General features: G+C 45.8%; 2 long non-coding RNA genes across 6 annotated transcripts; one reads left to right on the forward strand and one right to left on the reverse strand.

The window, feature by feature from the left end:
* Positions 1–2: 2 nt before the first annotated feature.
* Positions 3–2,590, forward strand: LOC135303227 (uncharacterized). The gene is made up of 2 exons (XR_010364701.1): positions 3–331; positions 1,222–2,590. It is a non-coding gene; the product is annotated as an uncharacterized LOC135303227 (long non-coding RNA).
* Positions 2,326–25,349, reverse strand: LOC135303228 (uncharacterized). 5 transcript variants are annotated; one of them, XR_010364703.1, is made up of 6 exons: positions 23,201–23,935; positions 20,857–21,508; positions 18,394–18,513; positions 6,831–8,035; positions 5,948–6,736; positions 2,326–2,507 (listed from the first exon to the last, which is right to left on the reverse strand). It is a non-coding gene; the product is annotated as an uncharacterized LOC135303228 (long non-coding RNA). The 5 variants fall into 5 exon arrangements; XR_010364705.1 differs by having other exon boundaries at positions 6,831–7,000; positions 7,842–8,035; positions 20,857–23,935; XR_010364704.1 differs by having other exon boundaries at positions 6,831–7,000; positions 7,801–8,035; positions 20,857–23,935.
* Positions 25,350–26,173: the final 824 nt, after the last annotated feature.

Consider the following 26,173-nt stretch of genomic DNA (forward strand, 5'->3'; position numbering starts at 1 on the left):
GGCCTCCCTGCCTGCCTGCCTGCGGCGCGCTCCCGACACGCCGCCGCGCGCGCCCCCGTCCGCCCCGGCCCGGCCCGGTCCGCCGCTGGAGACCCGCCGGGAAGCGGGGACCGGAGGGCCCACGGCCACGCTCCCCCCTCCCCGTTGCAACGGCGGGACGCCGCCGGCCGGGCCCGGGCCGGGGCAAGGGGGGCAGCCGCGAGGGCGGGCTCGGCGGCTTCTCCTGAGGGGGGACTACTTGACGTGTCGGTGCGGCGAATTTATTTCCCTTTGCCTAAGGAACGGGCTGTGCTGCGGCCCCCATTGCCTAGGGAAAAAGCCCGGATGTAAAGTGAGTGAAACTAAAGTAGAGTGAAGTAGGGCACCAAACTCTGCCGGAGCAGCGGCGCCGCCGGCCGCGGCCGCGGGGGGCACTGGGCGGCTGCACCGCCCCGCACCGCCGGTACCGGGCGGCCGTGAGGGCACGGGGGCCGGGGAGAGCAGTGCGGGGGCGACCGCGCGTCAGCCGAGGACCCCCCCACATACACATACACACACATACACGTACACACGCACACACATACACACACACACACACACACCCCTCCCTCCCTCCCCGCGCCCGCCCGGCCCGGCCCGGCTGCGCGGGGCTCGGCGGGGGCGGCGCGCGGGCGCGCGCGCGGGGCCGCGCGCAGGAAGCGGAGAGCGGTGGGGGGGGGCCGGGGGGGCGCGCGCGGGCGGGAGGAGCCGGCGCGCGGGGCCCTGCCGCGAGGGGCTCCGCACAGGAAGTTGATGCAACAGGGCCGCGGGAGGGGGGCGGGGGGCGCGCGCAGGAAGCGGCGGCGGCGGCGGGAGGGCGCGCGGCGGCCTGAGCGCCGTGCGTGAGGCGCGGTGCGCCGCGGCCCGCCCGCCCGGGCCCAGGGCCGCCCTGCGCGCTCCCTCCCTCCCTCCGCATCGCCGGCCCTGCCATGTTATTCGAAGGAATAGCGCACACGCTCGCCGCGCGGCCGGCTAGGAAGGGAGGGTGTTCCCTCCTCCGCCTCGCCGTTCACGCAGCGGGCTTGGCTTATTTATTTATTAACTTACTACTCCAGTGCCGGGCGATGCTGCCATTTGCTTTCGCGCGAGCGGCGGCGCATCAGCCTTCTCTGCTTTTTTTTTTTTTTTCCTCCCCCGATTCCTCTTCCAGAAAGGGGAAAGAAAAAAAAATACATTTTTTTTAATTTTTTTTTTTTTTTAAAGGATGAAGAACAAAAACCAACCGCGGCGAGTCAGAAACTTTGGCGGGCAGGTCGAGAGCAGGGAAGCTGGCACGCCGTGGGTTAGCAGGTCTGTGCCGCACTCGCTGGCGTGCGGATCGAACGGACGTGACTCGCGCAGCCCGGGCCCGCCGGGGCCCGCGTTCCCTGCCGCCGCCCCGTGAGCTGCTGCGGGCCGCCCGAGCGCCGGCAGCCGGCCCGGGCAGGGTCAGTCCTTATCTGCAGTACGCTAGCTTAAGTTACAGGCATGCCCCTGTGCGTCTCCGGCTTCTGAAGTCTCTAGAGTCTCAGAAATACTTAAAGCCTCGCGTTTCTGTCGGAGCTACCATTGCTAAAAGCAGTGGGACATGTTCTGGACGCCGCGGGATTTGTATGAGCTCTCACGAAAAGCCGGGATTTGATGCAATGCAAAACTGATTTTTTTTTTTTTTTTTTTTTATATAGCCTCTTATATCACTTTATTTCTTCGAAATGCTCACAAGTTGTGAAGAAAAGTGTTTGCGTTATCTCTGTAAATGCTTCAGGAAGCCACGATGAACTCTTTATTATATTGTGAAACTAAATCCACAATGCAGTCATGATGAGTAACTCGGGGACGAGTCGTAATGGGGCAGAAACGGACAGTTTTATCATCTGGAGGATTCTAGAGGGCTCAGCATGAGTGAGAACGTACAGCGAGGTTTCCTCTCAACTGTGAAAAAAGAGATCTATACGCCATTGTTTATTTAATTACTATTAATTTTCCACTTCTTTTCCATCAATTGGTTGCAAGTTCTGTGTGATTTAATTGGGAACTTTACAACATTTAGTGCCCTTCTTAAAGCTGTAGCTCCTGGACTCATACAATTATGCAAGAAACTTAGCCTTATTTTTTTTAAATGAAGTTTCTAGCCTGTGAGTTTGTGGATGTGACCTTAAAGACACAAACTTTAAATGCACACAAAGGAAAAGATATGAAGCAAATAGAGTAATCTAAAAATGCTTTTATTTTTTAAAAGTCATGTTGTTTGGGTTTTTGCTTTTGAGGCAATCTCTCCTACCCTGTTTTTTTGTCCTTTTTTCTTTTTTTTTTCCTTTTCTGCAAGCCAGGTACGATGTTAAACCATAGGGTTGACAGAATACTAAGAAAAGGAAAACACAGAAATTATATCTGGGTCTCATCAAATAGTTACTGGTAGTTGCACAGTTCATGGGATATCAGGTAAGGTCATGTGCGCAAGACCACCAAAAATCCAGCAGCCATCACAGTAGAGCTTTCCATGTATCCAACTGTAACAAGAAGTGTTATGGTTAGTATAACTGAGATATTAGATATTACACCATTTCTAATAAATATTTATTTGCTTTTTATACTTCTTTCTGCTTTATTTCCACATCCTTTTAATAGATCAAGTGAGCTTGGGCTAAGCTCTATTACTGTCAGATCAGCTTGTAGTTTGCTGTGATTTCTCCTGTGGCTGGGGCGCCACCCAGCCTCCTCCCTCCTCAGCCCTCCAATCTCAAATTCCATTTTTAAACCCCGCTGAAAATCTCAGCTCCAATACTCAGATTTTCCCTCCTCCATGTAAACTTTTACAACCAGCACTTTAAGCTGTGGAGGCCAAATATTACAGCCAAGACAGCCTGGATTTTGATTTTACCTTCAGTTAGTTTGAAGCAAGGAGTCAGCTTACTCTGAAAACAATCAGACCAGAGTTGCTTTTGTCCTTCAGATTTTTTTGATAGAGGCAACAGAAAAATAAATAACTGAGTAAAGCCTATTTGTTTTAGTGTTTTTTATCTTTCTGGTTAACAAGCAAGTTGAAAGAATCTAGAATGAGTGATTTAAGTGTTATTAGAGATTCAGCATGTTTATTTTGCTGAGGAGTCAATACACACAGCCCAAAGTTTGTTTTTTAAAGATGAACTTTGGACAAAGTTCAAAGGAAAAATAATCATCAGCTGTTACTGTAGATGCACACAGAAATTTTTCATGGTTTGTCTTAGAGCTCAGACCATGATGAGTATCTCACACACTGCCCACAGTGATCTCTGGGTCATGGCAAGGTGGCTCAGACCATTTTCATAGAGTCGTTCAGGTTGAAAGGGATCTTAAAGTTTGTCTAGTTCCTCCCCACCTGCCATGGGCAAGGACACCTTCCACTAGACCAGATTGCTCAGGGCCCCATCCAGCCTGGCCTTGAACACTTCCAGGGATGGGACATCCACAGCCCCTCTGAGCAACCTGTTCCAGTGCCTCACCATCCTCACAGTGAATAATCTATTTCTAATCTAATCAAACTCTACCCTCCATTATCCCTTGTTCTATCACTACATGCCCTCGTCAGAAGTGTTTCTCCAGCTTTCTTGTACACTCCCTTTAGGTTCTGGAAGGATGCTATAAAGGTGTTCTCCAGCCTTAACACCCCAACCCTCTCAGCCAGCCTTCTGATCATCTTCATTGCACTGCTCCAGTCTCTCTCCAGAAGATCCACATCACTCTTCTGTTGGGGACCACAGAGCCGGACAAATCACTCCAGTTTCTCATAAAGTGCCATGAGAGCAGAGGGGCTGAATCCCCTCCCTCACCTTGCTGGCCCCGCTGCTTTCCATGCAGCCCAGGATGCCGTTGGCTTTCTGGGCTGTGAGCACACATTGCTGGGTTGTGTTGGGCTTCACATCAACCAGTCTGAACTCAGCAGTTTAAGACACAAACCTTGATTATCACAGACATGCCAAAAGGCTTTCCTTTTAAAACTGCACATGTGCACTTTGTTCAGACTTCAAATGCTGAAGAGAAGTGGTTCCTGCCTCTGTGCTACTTAGCTTCACTTCCACGTCAACAAAAAGGGCCCCCATTTGTGTATACAAAAAATTCACCTTCTAGTAGCATGAAAAGTGGTTTCATGTACGAAATGTAAAGCAATGGTATCATCAGATGCACAGCTAAATGTTTGAATAAACTGACTGGTTTTGTACATTAGGTCAATACAGAGATGTCTACCATGATTTCCTTTCAGTGAAAGGAAATCTTGCTAGAAGCTTAGGGGAAAAAAATCCTCCTTTGCTTGTTGAGTCTTTGTGCACAAAGTTGACCCACACACCTCTGCCTCTGAATGTGATGTTTGTGCTGCTTATCAAAAAACATAGTTCAGTTTGTCTGGGTTTTCCACTTTCTGCTTGATCACATCACTCTGGATGCTTGTCCAGTCCCCTTTGCCTAGTTTTTATCCTAAGAGCACTTAGAAGTACAAGCCAAATACAAAGCCTTATCAAAGTTAGTGGAAAAGTCACAAAACTCAACGGGATTTGATGAGAACTTGTAAGCAGCTGCTAGATTTTGTTTCTCATTGAATATTATTTCACCAGTTTGGGAGAATTTCAGAGAAAGAAGCACAGTCCATGTAAAGTATTAATGCAGGGGCATCTCAAGAATAATAGTCATTACTAACAGTTATTGTACCAAGTGTTCAAAATAAAAAGTTACATCATAACATGCTAGCTTTGCTATAGCCAGCCCATCTTGCAGTGCTGCTTGTTGGGAATACTTAGAACGAAATTTATTATATTAGTTAACATGCATAAACAGTCTTCTAGCAAGAAGACTTTTTTGTGTTAAAAAGAATTAACAGCAAGTGCACTGACAGGTCACAGATTAGGTTGACAGTGGAGTTGTCACATGGCACTTTCTGTTCCCCTGGTTTTCAGCAACAAAACTACCTTTAAAACTAAACCAAGAGTTAGTTACTCACCTATTGCTATTTTTCACTGTGCTTTTGGCAGGAATGCTAGATGGCTGCAACTAAGAGGGAAGATAGCCTGTGCAGCTTAAAAATGAAAGCTATAAGACCATTTCAGGCAAGACATAGCCCAGCCTAAGAAAACAGTTGGGAATCTGTCTTTCTCATCAGTGTTTGAGCACAGGGTTATCTCACCAGCAGGATCCAGGCAAAGAGTGCCTTCTACAAGCAAATATCTTCCCCTTCCCAGGTCAAGGAAGGGGGAAGGATAGGGCATCACTCACTTCCAGACGATAAGGAAAATTAACCAGACTGCTTAGACCACCAGTTGGGATCAGAGCCTGAAAACATGTTGAGTATGAGGCACTCACCATTAAGAACATCAGCCTAAATGGAAATGCATTTCTCAACACAACAACCTCTGACTTTGACTGTGGATTAGTGCCTTACACAGGAGTTATTGCTTACAGCAGCCAATGAAGCAGACCACTGCTTACCCTGTCTCATCCCAAAGTGACTTTCTGACTTGTCAGCTGTCATTTGGTCCAGCCAGGAGTGGTGCAGCTGCAAATCTCACTCTCCTGAACGCTCTGCCTGGGAGGCAGCTAGGGTGAGCTAAAAACAGTCATAGGAGTGCATTGTCCAGGATCTATATTCAGGTAAAAGTAATTCAACATTCAGGCTGCCCCGTTGCTTTTGTAAAATTCATATTCTCCGGGCTGCCCTCAGCAGCTGAGCCAGGGAAGGCCTGTCAGCACAGCACAGCATTCTGTCTGCAGTGGGATTTCACTGGAGATGCAAGCTCTTCTGAGAGTAGCCTTGAAAGGAGACCGTGTCCTGCTGTCTCTGCCCCTGATCACTTACTGCTTTGCTTACCAGGGGCATCGGTTATTTCATACAGAAAGTAGAGACCATAGCTCAGAGGGGGTAGCCTGGCCTGTTGCACCAGAGAGCATGGGGGACCTGTGAGGACTCACCACTGTCTCTTACCTGCCAGCAGAGCTCCCAGAGCTCTTCTTCCTTGGCTTCCCTCTTAGGCTTTCAGTCTTGTTAAGGTTTCAATATGTGAAGTCAGGAAGATTGTCAGCTCCTTATGTAATCTGACCTCCAGCAAAACACTATTTCAACCAGTCCTTCTGTATCAGATCTGCAATTAGGGGAGGCCAGAGAGCATTTTACCTTTCACAAGCCATGCTTTCTTTCTTCTTCTGAATGTGCATCTGCTTTCAGAGAGGCTGGTGATGTTGAAGGAAGATCTGAGGAGCGATACTATCTCTGGGAGTCAAGAGGAATGGGTTTCCTTGCCTTTTTTCTTTTTTCCTTTCTCCTTAAGTAGAAGTGAGCAGTCATAAAGGGGACATTGCTCATGGCTCTCAGGTGGCTGGCCAGGCTGACTAAGCATGGTTTCGGATCCTGTACACTGTTTAGAATCACAATGAGCTAGAGATTGTGTGCCAAGATGCAAATGGTCCAGGGAAAGGATCCTCATTTTTAAGCCAGCAGTATGAAGTATCCTAGGAGCAATTGCAGTTGCATTATCAGATAGAAGAAACTGGTTTTGACTCATTGTCCTTTTTGTTAAACAATATAATGCCTCCTAATTCAAGCTGATTTGTTGTAATGTTGGTCACCCTACTAAATTTTTCAGCTGGTGATTGTTGGACCATTAGTGATTAGAGATATCTAGTCTCCATCAAAATGCCCTTTTCCAGATGCTTTCACAAGAATTCTTCCACTTCTGTTTTTGAGGAACTTGGGGAAAAATGTAGAATTGGAAAACTGTGGATGGAAATGAAACCACTGAGTATGTTTTCAAGCACTGCTGAAAGGAAATGACAACTTTTGTAATTAAGCATTTCGGTGTTTCACTAACCTGATAAGCAAATAGAAATGCAGAGTGGTAATCCAAGGGCATGAGCCACAGACCAAGACAGCAGCTACCAGGATGTATTGCAGGCATATAGACATCTCAACAGCCTCCCACATGCACAGAAATCAGATGTTGTGACAAACAGCAACCATAACAAATTTTAAAGTCAATTTCTGTGAACAATAAAATAGCAGTAGATGGGACATAATGACTTTTTAGTCCTTTTAGGTGTCAATGGTCATTTTGGCACCTTGAGGAAGACATTATAAAGCAATGTCTGCTCCAAAGTCCAAGGAACATATAATGTAAAAGATCACTAAGAGGAAGGAAAGACAAGGAATCAGAGGACCTAAGGAATACTACAGGATGATGATAATTCCAGGATGTTATGTACTTCAAATATAAATACTGATTGTGGTTTTCAAAAATACTTCTGTAAATTTGTCCCCCAAACCCGTCAATATCACTAGATACATAAACAGCCTGGAGTTTGAGTGGATGGAACATCTGAAAAGCAATTCAGTTATCTTAAGTACTTAATTAAACATATATTTGAGCCGCCAGTTTCGGACCACCAGTTAAGCAGCCTCTTGTCCTATAGAGCTATGTAGCAAAAGCATCCGTTTGAAAGCAATAAAAAAGTAGTAAGCTTTGAGAAGTATTAAACTACTGGAATCTTGTGTATATACAGCTTGCCTTGACTTTACCCTGCTGGAAAGTAGCCCAGCATAGGCACAGGGACAAGGGAGGGAAGAGGAGTTGTGAAACAAGTGTTATGGAGGGATTGGGAAGGGGGACCAAGGATCAGAGCTGTGCCTGGCTTTGCATGCAAGAATAAGAGTTAACAGTGACTCAGTGGACAGAAAGGTCAGTGCTAGTACAGGTATTCAGAGTGAGTTTTCATGGCCTAACAATAAATAGTGTTAGTCACCTCTAGATTATCTGGGATTAAGTGTATCATGGATAAAGATACCCCTGAGATGACTGATGCTGAATTAGCGTGGTCTTGCTCACACAGCACTGTGCCACGCAGCATTGCATCTTCTGAAGAGCTGTGGCACCCCTGTCATCACAGCCTCTGGAGTCACCAGTGCTTCCCAGTGGCATAACACCTCCTTCTCCAAGCTTCCTTGGCTATTTCTGGTCTTCTGCTTTGACTGTGTTGTCTTGATTTGCTGCTTTCTGGGATAATCCGGACTTTAATGTGTCTGGGTTTTCAACACAGTGAGAAGGGGTAAAGTAAAGATCAAAAAAAAGTCAATAAACCTAATGGACAGGGGAGGCATCTGCACAGCAAGACAATGCCCTTTTTATTTAGTCATGTCTTACAATACAACTACTACATCATAAATTCAGAAACACATGTTTGTAGGGAGAGGTCCTCACAGATGTTTTATTTATAATTGATTTTAATATCTTCCACTCAAATCTTCTGTTATTTGAGTGATAGGCAAGTTGCAAAATATATCACTCAAGACTTAGGGAATTGGGCAATTAAACATGTTTGTGTGTTCTTTGTGTTCAAAATTGATTAATAATGGTAAGATACACCAACATTGTGCTTTTCAGCTAAAAGACAGTTAGATAATGTCAATAAATTCACAAATCTCATTGGCATTGCTTCTGTATTTGAAGAGCACGCACAAGCATAAATGTATTTTTTTTCTCACTAGGATGAACAGAATGAAAAGTCTGTTTCTTTCAAAACTCTTATTAGGCTATCAAGTAGAAATCATAGAATCATAGAATATCCTGGGTTAGAAGGGGCCCACAAGGATCAACAAGTCCAATTCCTGGCCCTACACAGAAGAGCCCCTGTAATCACACCATGTGCCTGAGGACATTGTCCAAACACTTCTTGAACTCTGTCAGGCTTGGTGCTGGGGAGCCTGTTCCAGTGCCACCCTCTGGGTGAAGAACCTTTTCCTAACATGCAATCTCAACCTCCCCTGCCACAACTTCAGGCCATTCCTTTGGGTCCTGTCAATGGTCACCAGAGTGAAGAGATCAATATCTGCCCCTCCTCTTCCCCTCAGGAGGAATTTGTAGACTGCAATGAGGTCTCCCCTCAGTCTTCTGTTCTCCAGGCTGAACAGACCAAGTGATCTCAGCCACTCCTCACACAGCTGTCCCTCCAGGCCCTTCACCATCTTCATTTGCCTCCTTTGGACAATCTATAATAGTTTCATGTCTCTCTTATATTGTGGCACCCAAAACTGTCCCCAGAACCTGAGCTGAGGCTGCCCCAGTGTAGAGCAGAGTGGGACAATCCCTTCCCTTGCCTGGCTGGTGCTGCTGGGCCTGATGCACCCCAGGACAGGCTTGGCCTTCCTGGCTGCCAGGGCACTGCTGGCTCATAATCCACTGTCAACCAGGACCCCCATGTCCCTTTCCTGTGGCAGTGCCCTCCAGCCTCTTGTTCCCCAGTCTGTCAACATATCCAGGGTTGCCCCATCCAGGTGCAGAATCAGGGACCTGCCCTTGTTAAATTTCATATGGTTGGTGAATGCCCAGCCCTCTGATTTGTTGGAGTCTCTCTGCAGGGCCTCCCTGCCTTTCAGGGAGGCAGCAGCTCCTCCCAATTTTCAGTATCACCTGCAAACTTACTTAGTAAGCCTTTGAGTCCTGCATCCCATTCTTTAATGAAGATGTTGATGAGCACTGGCCCCAGGATGGAGCCCTGCAGAACCCCACTAGTGACCAGCTGCCAGTCTGATGTCACCCCATTCACTATCACCCTTCGTGCCCAACCTGCAAGTTGCTTACCCATCACACGATGTGTTTATCCAGCTGTGGGCTGGACATTTGAACGATGCTGTGAAAGACAACATGAAAAACTTTACTGAAATCCAACAAGATTACTTCAACGCTTCCTTTGATAAACAAGGTGGGTTTCTTGGTTTTAAAAGGAAGATAAATTTGACAAACAGAATTTTCACCTTATGATTCTGTGTTGGCTGTCGCTGATAACCCTGTTGTCCTTCAATTGTTTTTCAATAACTCCCAGAATAATCTTATTCATATGATTATGCCATTTTCAGGTCATGACAATCATGACATGACATAATTTAATTAGTTTGTCTTGCAGCGGACTTGAAAACACCATATGGAATTTCAATGAAAGCCTGTGATAGTTTGAAAACGTTGTGAAGTTCCAGGTCACTTTAGTGTCACTGGGGGTCCTGAAAACATTCACTCAGTGCTTGCCATCAGTTGGGTAGTTAAACAAGGAGTTGAAAGTTATCTGAAGTGTATGAATTTCGATAGGAGTTTGTATTTTGTCTGTTTATGAAGCCATTATGTGCCCACTCCTTCAGAGCAAGCTGAAGGATATTGTTTCCAAAAAGATACACTGGAATTAAAAAGGCAACAGAAGGGACAAGGAATAACTTTCATCTTGAGGAAAAATCCAACCTGGGGTCTAGGACGTTTCAGATGAAATGACAGAAACTGAAGAGGGAACATAAGAGGCCTGCTAAAGGGAGAGCAGCATGGAGAAGGAAAATCAGGATCTTTCACCATCAAGTTGCAAGAGTAAGTGCTACTGAGTGAAATTATTAGACAATGTTTGAAACAAACAAAAAGCAATACTTTTTTGCTCAATGCATAATCACATTTGGAACTCATTGGTGCAAGATTTCATGGATCCTGATAGTATAAATGTGTTCAGAAAGGCATGAAACAAGTCTGCTGAAGGATGCAGCATCTGAGTCAGCAAGCAGTTTTACCAATGATTGCCAGAGGCTCACGGGGGAAGATCCTTCTGAATACATCCCATTTCTTACACACCCCCTTAAACATCTTAGCTGGGACATTTTCAGAGAAAGTCTGCTCTAGATGATCCACATTTGGTCTCCTTCAGTATCGTCACTTTTATGAGTTCAGGAATAAAGGAAGCAGTAATATTTCAGTAAAGGAGAAAAAAATCAGTGCAAGAGACTTTTGTACTCATGAGTGCCAATGGTATACAGGCTTTGCTCTTGAATAAAACGAAACTACTTGTACATGGGTCGGGTTTTCTTCTTCTGAGAATGAAAACAGGCCTTACGTTGTCATTCATATCACATTTTTTGAACGAGATGCAGTTTATCTTTTAATAAAAACACTGTTCTGAGAGGAATCACATAAGGGGGCTGTTTGAAAGCTGTGGAGGAAATGGACTGCATGTCCCTACTAAACCAAAGCAGCTTGATCCTTGATCTCCACCAGTGTTCCCAGGCAGCCAGCACTAGGCAGGAGCCAGCCTGGGCACTGCCCAGTGGTGCTGGTGCCTGGTGTGGCTCTGCTGGGCCTCTGTGATGGGTTTGTAGCCATCCACCTGCACACTTCCATCCCAGGTAGCCTCTTCCCTGGAGAGCTGGAGATCAGGGCCATCCCACATAGCAGCTTCTGCTTAGAGACCACTGCTACATAGAGGAGGAAGAGAAGGAGAAAGATAAAGAAGAGGGAAGAATTCAGAAAGCAACAGAGTCTTGAGGGTTTATTTCCATGTTTACATCTGTCTGTAACAGCTTGGTGAATGTGTATGAAGTACCACTGGTTCTGCTGAGGTGCACAAGAGAAAAAGGATGGCCATGGGGAGCTGCAGGGGCCTGGTTTGCTGAAAAGTCACCACTCTTTGCAAACCCTTCTCCCTGAACCATATACATTTAGAAGAGCAGCAGATCCCTCATTCCTGAGGGAACATCTGAAGGTGAAATGTCCTATGCACAGCACTTCAGAGACACAGCAATGCATGTTACACAACAATGAAGCTCTATTTACAAGTATCTGTCTGAAATTTGAAGCTTCCAGTTTGGACCTAAGGAAAGGCTTGTGTGCCTAGAAGCTTGTTGGTGTTTTTCAGCAATACTGGTTGATTTCATAATATAGATATTACGTTCACAACTTGCCCTTCTTTATCCTTAGACCATGGCAACGACAGCACTAAATATAATATTGAGACTTGGCAAAAATATTTTTCTAACTCCCTAGTTTCACATGAACCATGTCTTCCCTTGCTTGCATGGGATACTTGCAGCTTTCTAGAGTTTCAGTAAAGTAAAACTGAACTTAGAGGGCCAGAGAGTAATTATGTCAATGGATACTTCTGGGGAATTCACTCAAAAGTTTAAAATCATTTCAGGAATGCCTCCTGGCAAAGATGAGGAGACTGGATATTAACCTTGATGGATAAAATGAGAGACCTCAAACTCTACATGCTCTCATGGAGAAGAAATGTCTCCACTACAGATTTAGAGAAATATTCAAGGAAAATGTCAAAATACATAAAACCATTTTCCAAACACCACACCCCTCAGCAATTCTACTTTCACCTAGAACTGAAAGAAATTAATTATTCCCCAGAAAAAAAATGTGTCCCTGCTATTTGTAAAAATGACAAGAGATAGGAAGTTAGTTCCCTTCTACTATGGAGTCCTTAGAGGGGATCAAATAGCTTGTGTTTATTTATCTTTACTAGCATAACCAGCTGTCAGTGGATTATCTCCTTCTGTCATCGATATGGCTTCCTTTCACGATCAGACAGCTGCAGGAGCAGTGAAGATTTTTTTTCCCCCTGATTTTTGGCTTGTTAGTTAATTGTGTCGCTCACTTTTGGTTGAGGGAGCGAACTGCTTGGTGGGGAATCTGCCCCTGAGGCCAGTCTGTCCTGCTTCTCTGCTATGCAACTGAAAATTTTAGAGGCTTCTCCTTTGTTTCAATGGTGAGACTAAAATGGCATAATCGGATAAACAAAAACATAATTTTATACCCTCTGGCTCAAGATACAGCTGCCCCATAGATGTGCTTTGAAATGACACAGGCATGGCACCTCATGCTGGGAAGTGGGGGGATTTTCCACTGCAAGGTAGGATTGTCCCAGATGTACAATGTTGACCACAGTGCAGCAGCATCGACACCTGATTCAGATGAGAATGATTTGGCACTGTACTCATTTTTTGGCACAGTTAAGGAAAAGACTGGCTATTTCCACCCCTAGAAACTTGATATACAGCATCAGCATTAACAAACTCCCACCCTTAGCTCAGTCTGAATCTGCGTGCAGAAAGAAAACATGCACCTGTCTTTCTGCTACTGCCACCCGTAAACCTGGGATTAACATCTGCAGGGGGGATGTGCCTGTGCTCAGCACACAGTGTGCAGCATGAGGATTATTCACATATCATATCTTCACCTGGGAGAGGAAACAGAACAGTAATAAGGAGTCCTCCACAATGCAAACTTTCCACATTGACAAAGTTTCTTTCTGCATTGCCACAGTTTAGTGCATACAATTGGATCACTTTGAGGGAGACCCCAAGTGGTGTGGGGTGAGAAAGGTCCCCGTGATATTTTAATCTGTGAGAATCTAGGATAAGTCAGCAGTGTGTGGGCTGGAGTGGGGTGATGCCTGGATGGAACACCTGCTTTTGGAGTGCTCCACAGTAATTTGAAGGCTGAGATTCCTTTGCATTTAAAGGTGGGGACAGATCATCTCAATTAAAAGGGGATTGAGATTCTTCTTTTGGGACCAGCTGAGGCTACTCAGTCCCAGGGAGATGGATGATGCTTCAAGAAAAACTTCTCAGGCTGACACAGTTCAGAAGCAACCCTTAAGCCTCCATTTGGGATGATGTGAGACATCTCAGTTTGGCATTGAGAGGATGCCTTAGATTCACTGCAGAGCATTTATTCTCTGAGAGGCATATAGGGGGCACTCAACATTCAGGGACCTTCAGATCTGAGTCTATTGGCCTCAATATGCCAGCACTGATATTAAGGATACAACAATTTGGATGGGGAGTTAGCTTAAGGAACATCAGTTTTTGAAATGCAGGGCTGTATGATATAGAAGGGACCAGAAAACTTCAGTTTGTGGAGGGAAAGTTGCCCAAGGGCACCTCCATGGTTCTGCCAGGATACCTGGGTATGGTGGGTATCAGAAGGGCAGAGCTTGGGGGTTTCTGGGTATCTGGATCTGGGAGAGTACCTTGCAACGTAGATGCAAGACCCATATGGTGCTGAGCACCTTCTGCCCTGGGTTAATTTGGGAACATCCATTATGCCTTCATCCCCTGTGAACCCCCTGGTCCAAACAGTACTTCTGGCAACCTCTATGCAGTTGGTGGGAGAAGTATAGAAAAACATTGAAGTCCAAATTTCTATGGGCTTTCTGTGTCTACACCCAGGCTTTGTGGGGCTTGGCCAGGGGTGGTAAACAGGCCAGAGCAGCATTTTTGGTATGGCAAGCTAGTGGTCAAAGCCTGGAGAGTGGTTGGTGTTGCATTCGTTCCTGTGCTGGAGAGCAAGGTGAAGGCTTGCAAGCTACAGTGAGGCTCAGAAAATGTCATGGTGAGGCACTGTCATTCCTGACAGGCTTCTTCCTTTAGAGGTCTGATACTGTGTTCAGTTCTGGGCCCCTCACTACAAGAAAGACATTGTGGCACTGGAGCAAGTCCAGAGAAGGGCAACAGAGCTGGTGAAGGGTCTGGAGCACAAGCTGATGAGAAACAGCTGAGGGAGATGGGGTTTTTAGACTGGAGAAAAGAAGGTTCAGGAGTAGCTTTATCACTCTCTACAACTACCCAAAAGGAGGTTATAGTGAGGTGGGGATCAGCCTTTTCTCCCAGGTAACAAGTGATAGGACAAGAGAAAACAGTCTCAAATTGCACCAGGGAAGGTTTAGATTGGATATGAGACAAAATTTTGCACAGAAAGAGTTGTAAAGCATTGGAACAGACTGCCTAGGAAAGTGGTGAAGTCACCATCTCTGGAAGTGTTCTAAAAACATGTGGATCTAACACTTGAGGACATGCTTTAATGGTGAACATGGTTGTGGTTCTACATTGATGGTTGGATTTCATGATACTAAAGGTCATCTGTTCCTTTTTTCTCCCTCTCTTTCCTTTCAGACCTAACTGCAAGAATACTTCTACCTTTAGTCACTCTCCTCCATGAAATCTCCCTTCTCTCCTGTCTCCTAATGCATATCCTCTCTCACATCCTTCTGTTTCCCCTTGCTCTTGTCTATGCACTTCCCTAGCTTCCCACTTCTTTCCCTCTCTCCTTTCTTGATGTTTTTCTTTCCTCTCCTTTCTGCTGCCTGCATCCCAGTGAGTGTCCCTTCCTGTCTTCCTTTTCCTCCATCCTTTTCTATGCTCTCTTGCAACTTCCCTGGCTCCCAGATTTCTCTTCCTGCTATTGCCCCTCTCCAGCCCAAAAGTCTCCAACTCTCACTCTAATTCTCTCTCTTGAGAGAGCCTGTGAGGGTGACAAGACTGAAAAGAAGGACTTAAAATGAGAAATCAAGAACAAGCCACAGGGAAAGCTGAAGAAGTGAAGTGTATAGGAAGAAAGTAAAAGAAGGGTAATGAGACCAGGGAGACAAAACCAGAAAGACGAACTAAGAGTCACTAATCTCCCAGACATGGTAGAGGGAGAGAAAAAACAAAATAAAACATCTGGAAAATGCAGCAGAAAAGATAAGGCTGTTCCTAGTTATCTAGTGCTGTGGCAATGAGTCAGAATCAGCGAGTTTCTGATCTCCTACTCAAATGTAAACAAATGTTCCTTCATCTTTATTGCAGTGGTGCCCAAAGGATGCCAATCACACAGCACAGCGGGTTTATTTCCACACAAGAGACCTCGCAACCCCCGGCAGCACTTCTGTAAGGCAAAGTCAAAAAGAAGGAGGAGGATACAGCATACCTGCAAAGCTGTAAGGTGGGTATCAGTCTGGGGGTTAAAAACTGGTTGAGGTTTACAAGCTTTTTTTCCCACCAAACCTGAAACACATGAAGATTACCTGCTGGAAAGACGACAAGGTCTGACCTGCTGGAACACTTCTCTGTGGAGAAGGAACTGTGGCTCCTGGTCAACAACAATCTGTCCATGAGCCAGTAGTGCCTTTGTGACCAAGGAGGCCAATAGTATCTGGGAGCACATCAGGAAGAGCACTGCCATCAGGCTGAGAGGTGATCCTACCCTACCCAGCCCTGATGAGGCTTCACCTGGAGCACTGGGTCCAGTTCTGAGCTCCTCAGTACAAGGGAAGCATGGAACTCCTATAGCGGGTCCAGCAGAGGGCAACAAGGATGATTAAGGGACTGGAGCTTCTCTCTTACAAGGAAAGACTGAGAGAGTTGGGCCTATTCAGCTTCAAGAAGAGACAACTGAGAGATGGACCTCATCAATGTCTATCAGTATCTGAAGGGAGGGTGTCAGAGGGTGGAGCCAGGTTCTGCTCGGTGGTGCCCAGCAATAGAACAAGAGGCAACAGGCAGAGACTGAAGCAGAAGTTCCATGAACATGAGAAACAACTTCACCATGTGGGTGACCAAGCATTTTAACAGGTTCCCCCGAGAGGTATGGAGTCTCCTTTCTTGGAGATACTCAAAAGCCATCTGGACACCATTCTGAGTAAAGTACTCTTGGGTACCCTGCTTGAGCAGGGAGGTTGGACTAGATCACCTCCAGTGGTCCCTTCCAACCTTCCCGATTCTGTGAAGATGCTTGCCCACAGGTGAGCCAGTGTGGCCGCTCTGGCAGGAGAGCCTGGCCCTCACCAGCTCTGGTCCTTCTCTTTGGCCTGAGATATATCAAGCAGCTAGATATTCTGCTCTTCTGCTCTTTGTTTCTTGTAACTGAATCCTACACAGTTCCAAATAACTCTTACCTCATGTATTCAGTAAAGCCATATTTAGCTATGTTAACTGGAGAAAAGTGCCGGGCAAACCCTTGTTAAAGATTATTGTATTCTTGGACTGTGATGTTCTACTGATTTCACTCGTCTCTTTGGACCCAAACCACATGAAAATAAATAGTTATGATAAAGAGGGATTACCTTTGCTAGGTACATCTTGCCTATATCTGACTATATGTCAGTGCGAAACTGCCTCACCCTTTATATTTGTCAGGAGAAGCTAAAGTAAAGGTTGTATTAACTGCTATTTACCCTTGTCCTGTGGTATGCAGCCAGTGTGAAATTCAAAGACAATTTAGAATGCTGTCACCAGTCCTACTGATGGTACTTTGCACTCCCTTTATGTAGTACAAAGCAAATCGTACTTCAGGTGTTTAATTTTTTTCTCAAAATTAAGACATTAAACATATTTACTTTTCATCTTGCAATGCTCCATCCCTCTGATGCACTGGTTCTGACTTCCAGGGGGATGCCTTTCTAGAAACGTTTGTGCACAGCTGCTCACTGTACAAATATGCCCTTAGGATCCACTCGTAGTGAGTACCCTCCCTTTACATCCATGTAAGTTGGTTGTGAAGCAGAAGGGTCACTGAATATACTTTAGTCCTTTGCAATCAGTCTCTGAAGAGCAGAAAGTTTGCTTTGGCAGCACAAATCTGTTCATTCCATCAGCAAGACAGCACAGATTGAGGCTGCTGGCACTTAATATATGTAAATTGTCAGGAATTCTAAGCCACCCATCCACACCAGCTCTTCTGAAGGCAAAGCACTGTGCCCCATGTCTCTCAAATCCAGCACAGTCTTGACCAACTCTTGTTGACTATTTCTGGCATGAACTAGGGAAGCCCTTACACAGATTTTAACACGTGAAGGGATCAGACCTGTTGCAATGCTGTATTTCACACATGTAGCACAAAACAGAAAAACAAAGTGCAAGAAAAGTGATCTGCGTTCAGATCTTCTCTTTTCCAGTGGCTTGCTGTGGTGCAATAGCCAAATCACTGGATTTCTCTGCCTCCTCTTCCTTATGCAAACAAGGGGAAGTGATACTTAGTCATTATTAGAACATCCAGGGATGCAAATTACTGTGTCAATGATTACTGTTTGTTCTCAAAATACATGCCATTTCCCTTTATCCCATTTACAACACTGGATTAGTCACTTCCAATATTACAGAATCATAACCATTCATTCCTTCAGATAAAGTACTAAAAAAAAAAAAGGATCCCTGATCTCTGAGAGGTGGGCCACTATTTAACCCACGTTTATGTGGGATCAAGTTGCATAGATACTGGAGTGATGGAGGCTATTAAGCACAGAGGTGACCAATAAACAGCAGAAAAAAGTGCATAATATAATGAGGATATAGCAAATGCTTGTCTCATGTAACATCTGATGGCTAATGAGTATTTGTAACTCATCTGCAAGAACAGCTTTACTTTCTTGCAATGATACTGATTACATCAGGAACTTCATAGTAGTACAGAACAGTACATAAATTAAAATCATTAGACTGAGGGGATACACAGCTATTAGCACACATCAGCGTGCTTTCTTGAATGTGGATTTTACAAAGTAGGAAATGTCTTCAAGAATCTACCTACCTCTTTGTGGTTTTGCAAAGGCATTTTTTGCTGCTACATGTTTATTAGTGCCAACTTCTCCCTTGCTGAATTTGGAAGTATAAAAAAATCCCTGATCTTTGTCTATATATTGTTGTAGCAAGGGAGGAAAATGTTTTATTGAAGCTTGTTGGAATTTTGAATGAGCTTTAATCACGGAGATACTGGAGACAATTACTCAGGCTGTGGCTAAACACAAAATTGCAGCAATTGAACTGAAGATTGGAAACTGATAAAGCAGTTTAAGCCTCTAGAAAAATACCTTTCTCTGCTTAGGTCAGCATGGGCCCCACACACCTTTCTTTGCAGGTAAGGAGGAAGTAACAGTTGTCATTCATCTTGATTCTTACAAAGTTTGAAAACTATTCCACACAACATTCTCCTAAGAAAACAAAGAAAATACAGTTTAGATGAAAATTTTCATATAGTAGGCGCCTAATTGGTTAAAAAAATAGGTTTAAAACCTAGTTATCTATTGTTCTCTGTCAGACTTAGAGGAATTTTCAAATGGGATCCTTCCAACATCTGTGTGGAATCCATTTTATGCAGTATTTTCATTAACAACCTGTGACGAGGGAATAAAGAGTACTCATAAAATCTGCAGACATCATCTAGCTGGGAGAGGATGCAAACAGTTTGGCGGATGGACTGAGAATTCAAAATGATGTTGCTAAATTGGAGAAAATCAACGACTCAGTAAAGAAAAGTGCAAAGTGCTACACTTAAGAGGAAGAAATCAAAAACACAAAGACAAAATGGGGACTAAGTGGCCAGGCAGCAGTACTGCAGAAAAGCAGCTCGGGGTGTCAGCCATGAACCGAAGTCAACAGTATGATGCTGCTCCAAAAAAAGGCTGAGCTAATGCAGGATGCATTAGCTGGGTGCACAATGCAGATGACCATTTTGCTCTTCCTGGCCTGGGGAATGACAGACACAAACGGAGGGTTTCACAGCCCAGCAAGCAAACCTGAGAAGAGGCTTTGGAAGATTAAGGATGTTTGTTTAAGATGGGCAGGCCTGAAGAATGATAGAGTAACCATTGGCTTCTGGCTGACTGCTGGGAGTGGGACAAATAGAGGTTTCTGCTTCAAAACAGAAAACCCTGAAAATCCCTGCCATTTAGGCACAAGGGCAGGAAGTGACAGAGCTACAGAGGTGGCCGTGCACAGTGTCCTTAGCCATGCTGTGGCCAACTTCATCCAGGGAAGATCAGGCCTGACAGTGGGCAGCAAATGTAGGATGCAGATGGAAACAAGCGCAAGGCACCTGCTCAGGGTGGCCATGGCTGAACCACACCATCCCAGAAATGCAGACAAAATTACTTATTTTGCTGTAAAGCCCTCAGATGCCAACATTTAATTTGACAGTGGAAGCAGAGCAAATTCCTCCTACCTACCAAGTGATGGAGAAACCCTGTAGCAGCTGGCAGTAAAAGGCCATGAATTATGTCCCTGGCCTTTCCTATTGAGCCATTTCTAAACATCCTGGTGAGGAGATCCTGGGAGGCTTCCAGGAGGCAATATAAAGTGCCTAAGTTCTTGTCAGTGCAAGCAGTCCCTGCTTGTCTGCCTGTATCCATGTGGACAGTTTTTGTTTCAGTAGCTACTAGTCTCTGTTATGATTTAAATAAGAAAAAAATTGACAATATTTTCCTCCATGTTTTCAGTTTTCTCTAGAGCTGGCTGCACTTTCTTCAAATACCAGAGCTTTGAATTTCATTGAGGAAACAATAAAACAAAAAATGCAGAAAAATTCTGAAACGCACTGAGTTTTTTTCACCCTGTTTCTCAACCATGAGGAAAAGCCTAGCAAATGCTAAGTGACAAATATGGGTTTGCCAGCCCCCACTGCCCAAATCTAGTGAATAATATCACATTTCTTTTGGATGAAATGGGATTAGCACATATTTATTGGTCTTAAAAATCGATCAAGAGACATAGGATTCTTAACAGTTGGGAAGGTGAGAGGCTCCATGGAGATCCATCATTACTGAGGAAGCTGTGTCCCCTGCAGTAGACTGTAGCTGGAAAGATGTGAGAAAACAGAACTATCCTGCTTGCTGTGGGGTGGGGTGGAGAGGAACAAAGAGCACTGTGGCTGAGCAGGTAGAGGGATGGATGGGCAGGTAGTGGGAGTTGAAACGAATTGGACTCGCTGCAAGACACAGGAAACTTTTCACCTGTCCCTGTGCCACAACATCTCCAACTATAAAATGAGATGAGCCTAGCTTTTCCTTATAAATAAATCTAACTAACTCTCTTTATGAATGACTTGCCTTATAAATAGCTTGCCTTATAAATAGCTTACATGGCAAACACTACATAGGACATAACGGGCTCTGTGGCATTTTTCATAATAAACACATTTCTAAACCCAAATAGCTCAGTAAAACAGTTACAGATGCTATGCTACTTAAGGGAAGCATGTGCTTTCAAAATGTGTTGTTAGGATAAAAACCCAATTCATTGGACTGATTTAAATGTATTAGCAAGCATCTAACCTGCAGTAATTGCAAAAATCTAATTACAAAATTAAAACGATTATCAAGGCACCCCTCAATGTTCATGATACTACATCTATTTTATACAGAAATTCATAGTATCTGAAGCATCCCATAAAATAAACAATATAATCCCTAACTAAAGAAGGAGTTGTTTTTTGCAAATCTTTTGGGTTAGAGTTAAAATAAGTAACTTTACCGATTAGTCACAGAGTGTTTGCTTACTTGGGCTGGAAGCCAGTCCATGTCAGCACTCCCTGGAGTAAATCCATGTGCAACAGCCCAGTGTCACAGAGATGCCCCAAGTGACAGTGACTAACAGTGCAAAGGGGTGTCTTGTGATCCCAATTCATGTGCACACAGGGCAAGACCCACATCTTCCAACACTTATGAAGACAAGCTGTAACCTCAGACAGGGAAACTGCTTCACTTGAAAGACCCCATCTGCTCCCCTTTCTTAAAACATTCTTGCCATTAAGGGGATTCTTGCATGGTGGTTCTCCTCCTCTACTTGTAGATTGCAGACATAGATCATATTGACTGTATGCTATAGGTACATTGTAGATTATACACTGGGCAATGCTTATTGGTGACCCCAACATGATGCCATTTGTGGAGAAAATAAAACACATCAGTCAATTTTTTTTTACTTCTGCCAATGGCCAGAAAATGGTGATTAGCTGGGAAATGTTTGAGCAAGCATTGGCAAGTCAGTGTGGATACTCTTTGCCGTGTGGATACTTTGGGATTCTTCCTGACTTTGTCTGGCTCTTCAGAAGACAAGTTCACATCAGGGCCTTCCTTTCCATCGTCTTCCAGGAACTGCTTTTCACTTCTGAGAATTACCAGGTGCCAAAGGTGATGGCTGAGGTGGTTGCTGGTGGAGCAGGCAGAGAGGATGAACTTTACCTAGTTAGCAGGAACATACTGATCTTGTCAAATATTTCTGACAAAACATTCGGTAGTTTCATTTCAGTTAGGGACAAAGAAACCTTCACTTCCACAAGATAAAAAAGTCTCATTTAAATTACCTTAAGGCAACCATGAAGTTCAGTTCTCCAATCTTGTCAAAGCAAGGGTCTTCAACCAGGTGCTCCTGGTACCACCTATCAACAGGACTATTTCTCTGCACAGGCAGTTGTTTGTGAAACTTGGCTTAGCCCTTTCACAACACCCTCTTAGCACTTTCCAAGAGCCATTTAGCACTTAGCACAGCAAGCAATATGTGGTGAAGGACATGGGAAAAGAAGTGGGATATATTAGGACTGACTGCTGTTCGAGGGAATTTGCGTATTAAAGTAGATTATAGTATCAGAAATAGTAATTGGGTACTGTTGTGGGCAAAAAAAAAAAACACCAAACAAAAAAACAACTAAACCAACCTTCCAAGGATAAATTTCTCCAGACCCTAGTTCTGATTACTTTTTAACCAAATCAAAATCTGCAGTCACCAGAAGCTCACTGGAATCTATGTTTTTGTTCAGTCTTTAATTTTTTGAACTTAGTTGCCATCTCTTGAAGAACTTACCAATTATCCAGATATTTCCCCCTCTAATAAGTATGCACTACAACTGAGAAACTGCCCATGCAGTATCTGTTAAAAGGAATAGCATATTTGGTGAACTGTTCCAGGATAAGCTGTTCCTGAGCAGCTTCCTGTTTATATCATTGTCAGCTCTAGTGTCCATGATGTCCATGAAGTCTTCCATGTCTGATGCTCCACTTGCTGCACTTTGCTGCAGTCTCTGCAGTGCTTTGTGGCTGGGAAAAATCTGCCCATGCTCTCTCTGGAGCAGAGAGCTCAGTCCTTACATACATTTTATAATTCTTTATATTTCCCAGCTTATATACAGACAATTTTCTGTGTAGTTTTTTTACCAAATGCAATGCACAGTGTGTTCAGTTTCACCATGTTTTTTACAGATTTTTCATAAGTTGGCATCACTTTATACATCTTCCACTGATTTCCACTTCTGTTTCTATGGATGTTCTTTCCTCTGCATGACCTGGAGACAGCTTGGCAACTCAAGGCAGCCTAAAGAGCTCCTTCTATGCAGAAACTGCAGGTCCTAGAGTATGCTGAGCCAACATCAAAGATAAAACATTAAAGATACTGACACAGCAATGGCACTGGCAATCAGCTCTTGCACGTGTGAAGAATCTCTAAGGATGCCCTTATGCAGCTCCTTCTTCTATCCCTCTGATTAAGGTGATCTGCTACCATTTTACATCACTTTGTCAAACGTACGTTTGTCAGTGCAGCCTGCTGTCACCAAGAACATTAATGTCAGTGCAACTTCCCATGTTCTGCTAATTATCCTCTATCTGATACAACTTTGATCACTTCTTGAATATGGCATTTTCCCTTTAGCCAAGCACTAAGAATGCTTTACAAATCCTAGTTTTTACAAGGGTGGGGAGCTAACCTTGGTTGACTCTGAACTTTAGTTTTCCTAGCTTTTTTTGGATTTTGTTTTAAATACTGGGTGGTTTGGCAAAAGATAGGTGTTTGATGCAATTCAGAACATAAGTCAAAAGACTGCAAAAGTGGAAAGAATTAATTCCTTACTTATCCCATCCTTCTGCACTGCAAACCCAGGCTCCTTCAGGGAACAGATGACATGACACCATCAACATGCTGCTGCACAGTGAGCAGTAGCACTTCTCACTGCACGGTCACCTTGCTGCCAGGGCCGTGGAGACAGACTGGAGCCAGCTGCCAGCTAGCAGCTCCCAACAGCACAGCCATGGCTGCTGGGGGTTCCGTGTTGGGTCTTTCCCCAGCCTCTCAGCAAGTTTGCAGTTGGCATGGAATGTCATGCTGCTCACAACATTCTGCTTAGAGGCCAAGCTGCCAGTGAAAACCAGCTCTACTGTTCAAACCGCTCCTCTAAGTTACACAGTCAGTTCTGTAGGGAAATAGTCGGCTTGGACAGGTAATTACATTCTCAGTTATCTCTTCCTTGAAAATCTTCCTCTGTGTTTACATCTCAGACCTCCTCTGGCATTTGGACGAGGCTGGTGCTCATCTATCAGTGCAACGATCCAAAGATGTACAGGATGTATTTGTGTACACAATGACCTCTCCTATAAGACGCACCTTTAGTGTTGCCTCTGTCTTGCATCCCCAAGGAAAGCTTCCCTCTTGGATGGCTTAACGTTTTGAGCTGGAGCTGAACCAGTGGCCGCTTAGCCAGAGCAGCCATTCGAGGACTTCTCTCCCACGGCCTTGCTGAGGGATGGAGGGGAGGCAGCCCCTCTCTGCTGGGACGGACGGCTGGAGACGAGGGCTGGGCAGGCCCGGCGCGCCCCGAGCGCGCCCCGCAGAGCGGCTCTCCCTCCCGCCCTCCGCGCGCGCCCGCTGCCGCGGGAGCGCGCACGGCGGCGCTCGCGGACCCGCCCTGGCCCGCCGTGGCCGCGGCGGCGGCGCCCTCTGGCGGCCGCGCCGGGCGCGCGCGGCCCGCGGTGCCGCGGCTGCCCGGGCCCGGCCGGAGCCCCCGCTCCCGCTCGGCAGCGCCGGCCGCCGGGACTGCGCTTTGGCCTCTCTGCTCCTTGGGGGGTTTCTGACTAAAATGACGTTAAAGACCAGCGGGTTTTACAGGAAAGATTGCGCAAACTTTCTGGAAAATCACCGGTGACTGCGGTGGGGTTGGGGGGAATACATCGAGGGGAATACCTCGGAGGGAATACTCGGCTCTCCTTTTACGGCCCGGGCAGTGGGTCCGCCCTGTAGGTTTATCTACAAAAACAACCTCGGGCTCGAGGCTTGGCTCAGCACTCATGGTGCACATGGTGCAGACACTGGCATGGCCATGGCTACGGCATGGCCACAGGCACGGACAAGGCCACAGCCACAGCATGGCCACAGGCACGGACAAGGCCACAGCCACAGCATGGCCACAGCCACATTACAGACAAGGACATGGGCACAGCATGGACAAAGCCTCACCCACAGCCACCACCACAGCATAGTCATGGCCGCAGCATGGCTATGGACAAGGACACCTGTCATGGCCACAGCCACAGCATAGGCATGGACAAGGACATATCACAGGCTAAAAGGCCATGGCAATGAGCACGGCCATGGGCAAAAAGGCACTTGTCCATGGCCACAGCATGGGCACAAGAAAGGACAAGGACATGGCCATGGCCATAGCCAAAATGCCATGGGCACAGCCACGGGCACAACAAGGCCACATGCACAGACACGGACAAGGGCACGGCACGGGCACAGGCACTGGCACAGGCAAGTGCACAGCTACAGCACGGACACTAACACAGACACGGGCACGGACAGGGGCACGGCCCGGTCGGGGATGAGGCTGAGGATGAGGCTGAGGATGAGGATGAGGACGAGGACGAGGACGCGGACGCGGACGCAGCAGGACACGGCAGTGGCGCCCGCCCGCCACCAGGGGGCAGCGCCGCCGCGGGCCGGGCCCGCGCTGCCCTCACGGCGCCTCGTCAGCGAGCGCGGGGCGGGGCTGATGGCGGCCCCGCGGCTGGGGCCCGCGCTGGCCCGGGGAATCGCTTCCGTCTGCTTACCCTGCTCCATTGCGGTTCTCTCCACTAAGACGAGCAGCAAAAAGTGAGGGGGGTTGAAGTCCAAGAGAGAAGATCAGGTCAATTCAATAGGAGGAGCGAGAGAGAGGGCAAATAAACAACTTCACAGGTTTTCCTGATTTTCAAGTGCAAAGGGGAGTGTCTGTGGGCTAGGCGAGGCTCTGGCCCACATGCTTCGCAGCGCAGGCGGTGGCGGGTTTCAGAACTAGAACAGCTGTCAGTAGATTCCAGCACAGCAAGTTCTGTTTTCCTTTGATTGAGAGATCGAGTGCAAAGGGCCAACCAGCAGTGAGTTTGGGGGAAAATCCCATAGAAACAAAAGAGAATTGAAGCAATCCATTTCTTTTGATGATAAGGGTGAGACGTCGCGAATGTCAGCCAAATTGCTGAGCGTATCAGTATTGCCTGTGTTACGCTCACAGGTCAAACACAGTGTGAAGTCCATGAGAATACCCAGCTGCCAGGGCATCTGGGCTGTGCCAGAAAGACCTGCTGCTCTCTGCTCTCTTAGAGCTAAAAGAAAATTCAGTAAGTTGTGCACTTGAATGCTTCATCCTCCTCCCTCCCAAGCTTGAAAAGGTGACAGATGTTTTCTCAGGGCCTGTTATTTTAGACACCTCCATGATTTATATATCTCTGCAAGCCTGGTGGGTGGAATTGCATGTCACAGACGAGCTGAAAATAACTTGTATATGCTCATATACAGACTCTGATATCTATTGGCCCATGTAGAAAAACTCCAAATTGAATCACGTGATCTGTGCCTGGCGGATGCATTAAGATGGAGCAGTGGTGGGTTAAAGTGAAGTGGAGATGTTCAGTGAAGAGCACTGGCAAGGACTCTGTGGTAACACTGTGCACAGCAGAACCACCGTGGCTTAGCCCTCGTGATTGTTTTGCTAAGATAGGCAGTCACATATGGAGGGAAAATTCATATTTAGAACAATATGCAATTCCCTGTAGGATCGCAGAACTGGAT

This window comes from Passer domesticus, chromosome 6, assembly GCF_036417665.1.
Source record: "Passer domesticus isolate bPasDom1 chromosome 6, bPasDom1.hap1, whole genome shotgun sequence".
In the NCBI taxonomy this organism is placed as follows: Eukaryota; Metazoa; Chordata; class Aves; order Passeriformes; family Passeridae; genus Passer; species Passer domesticus.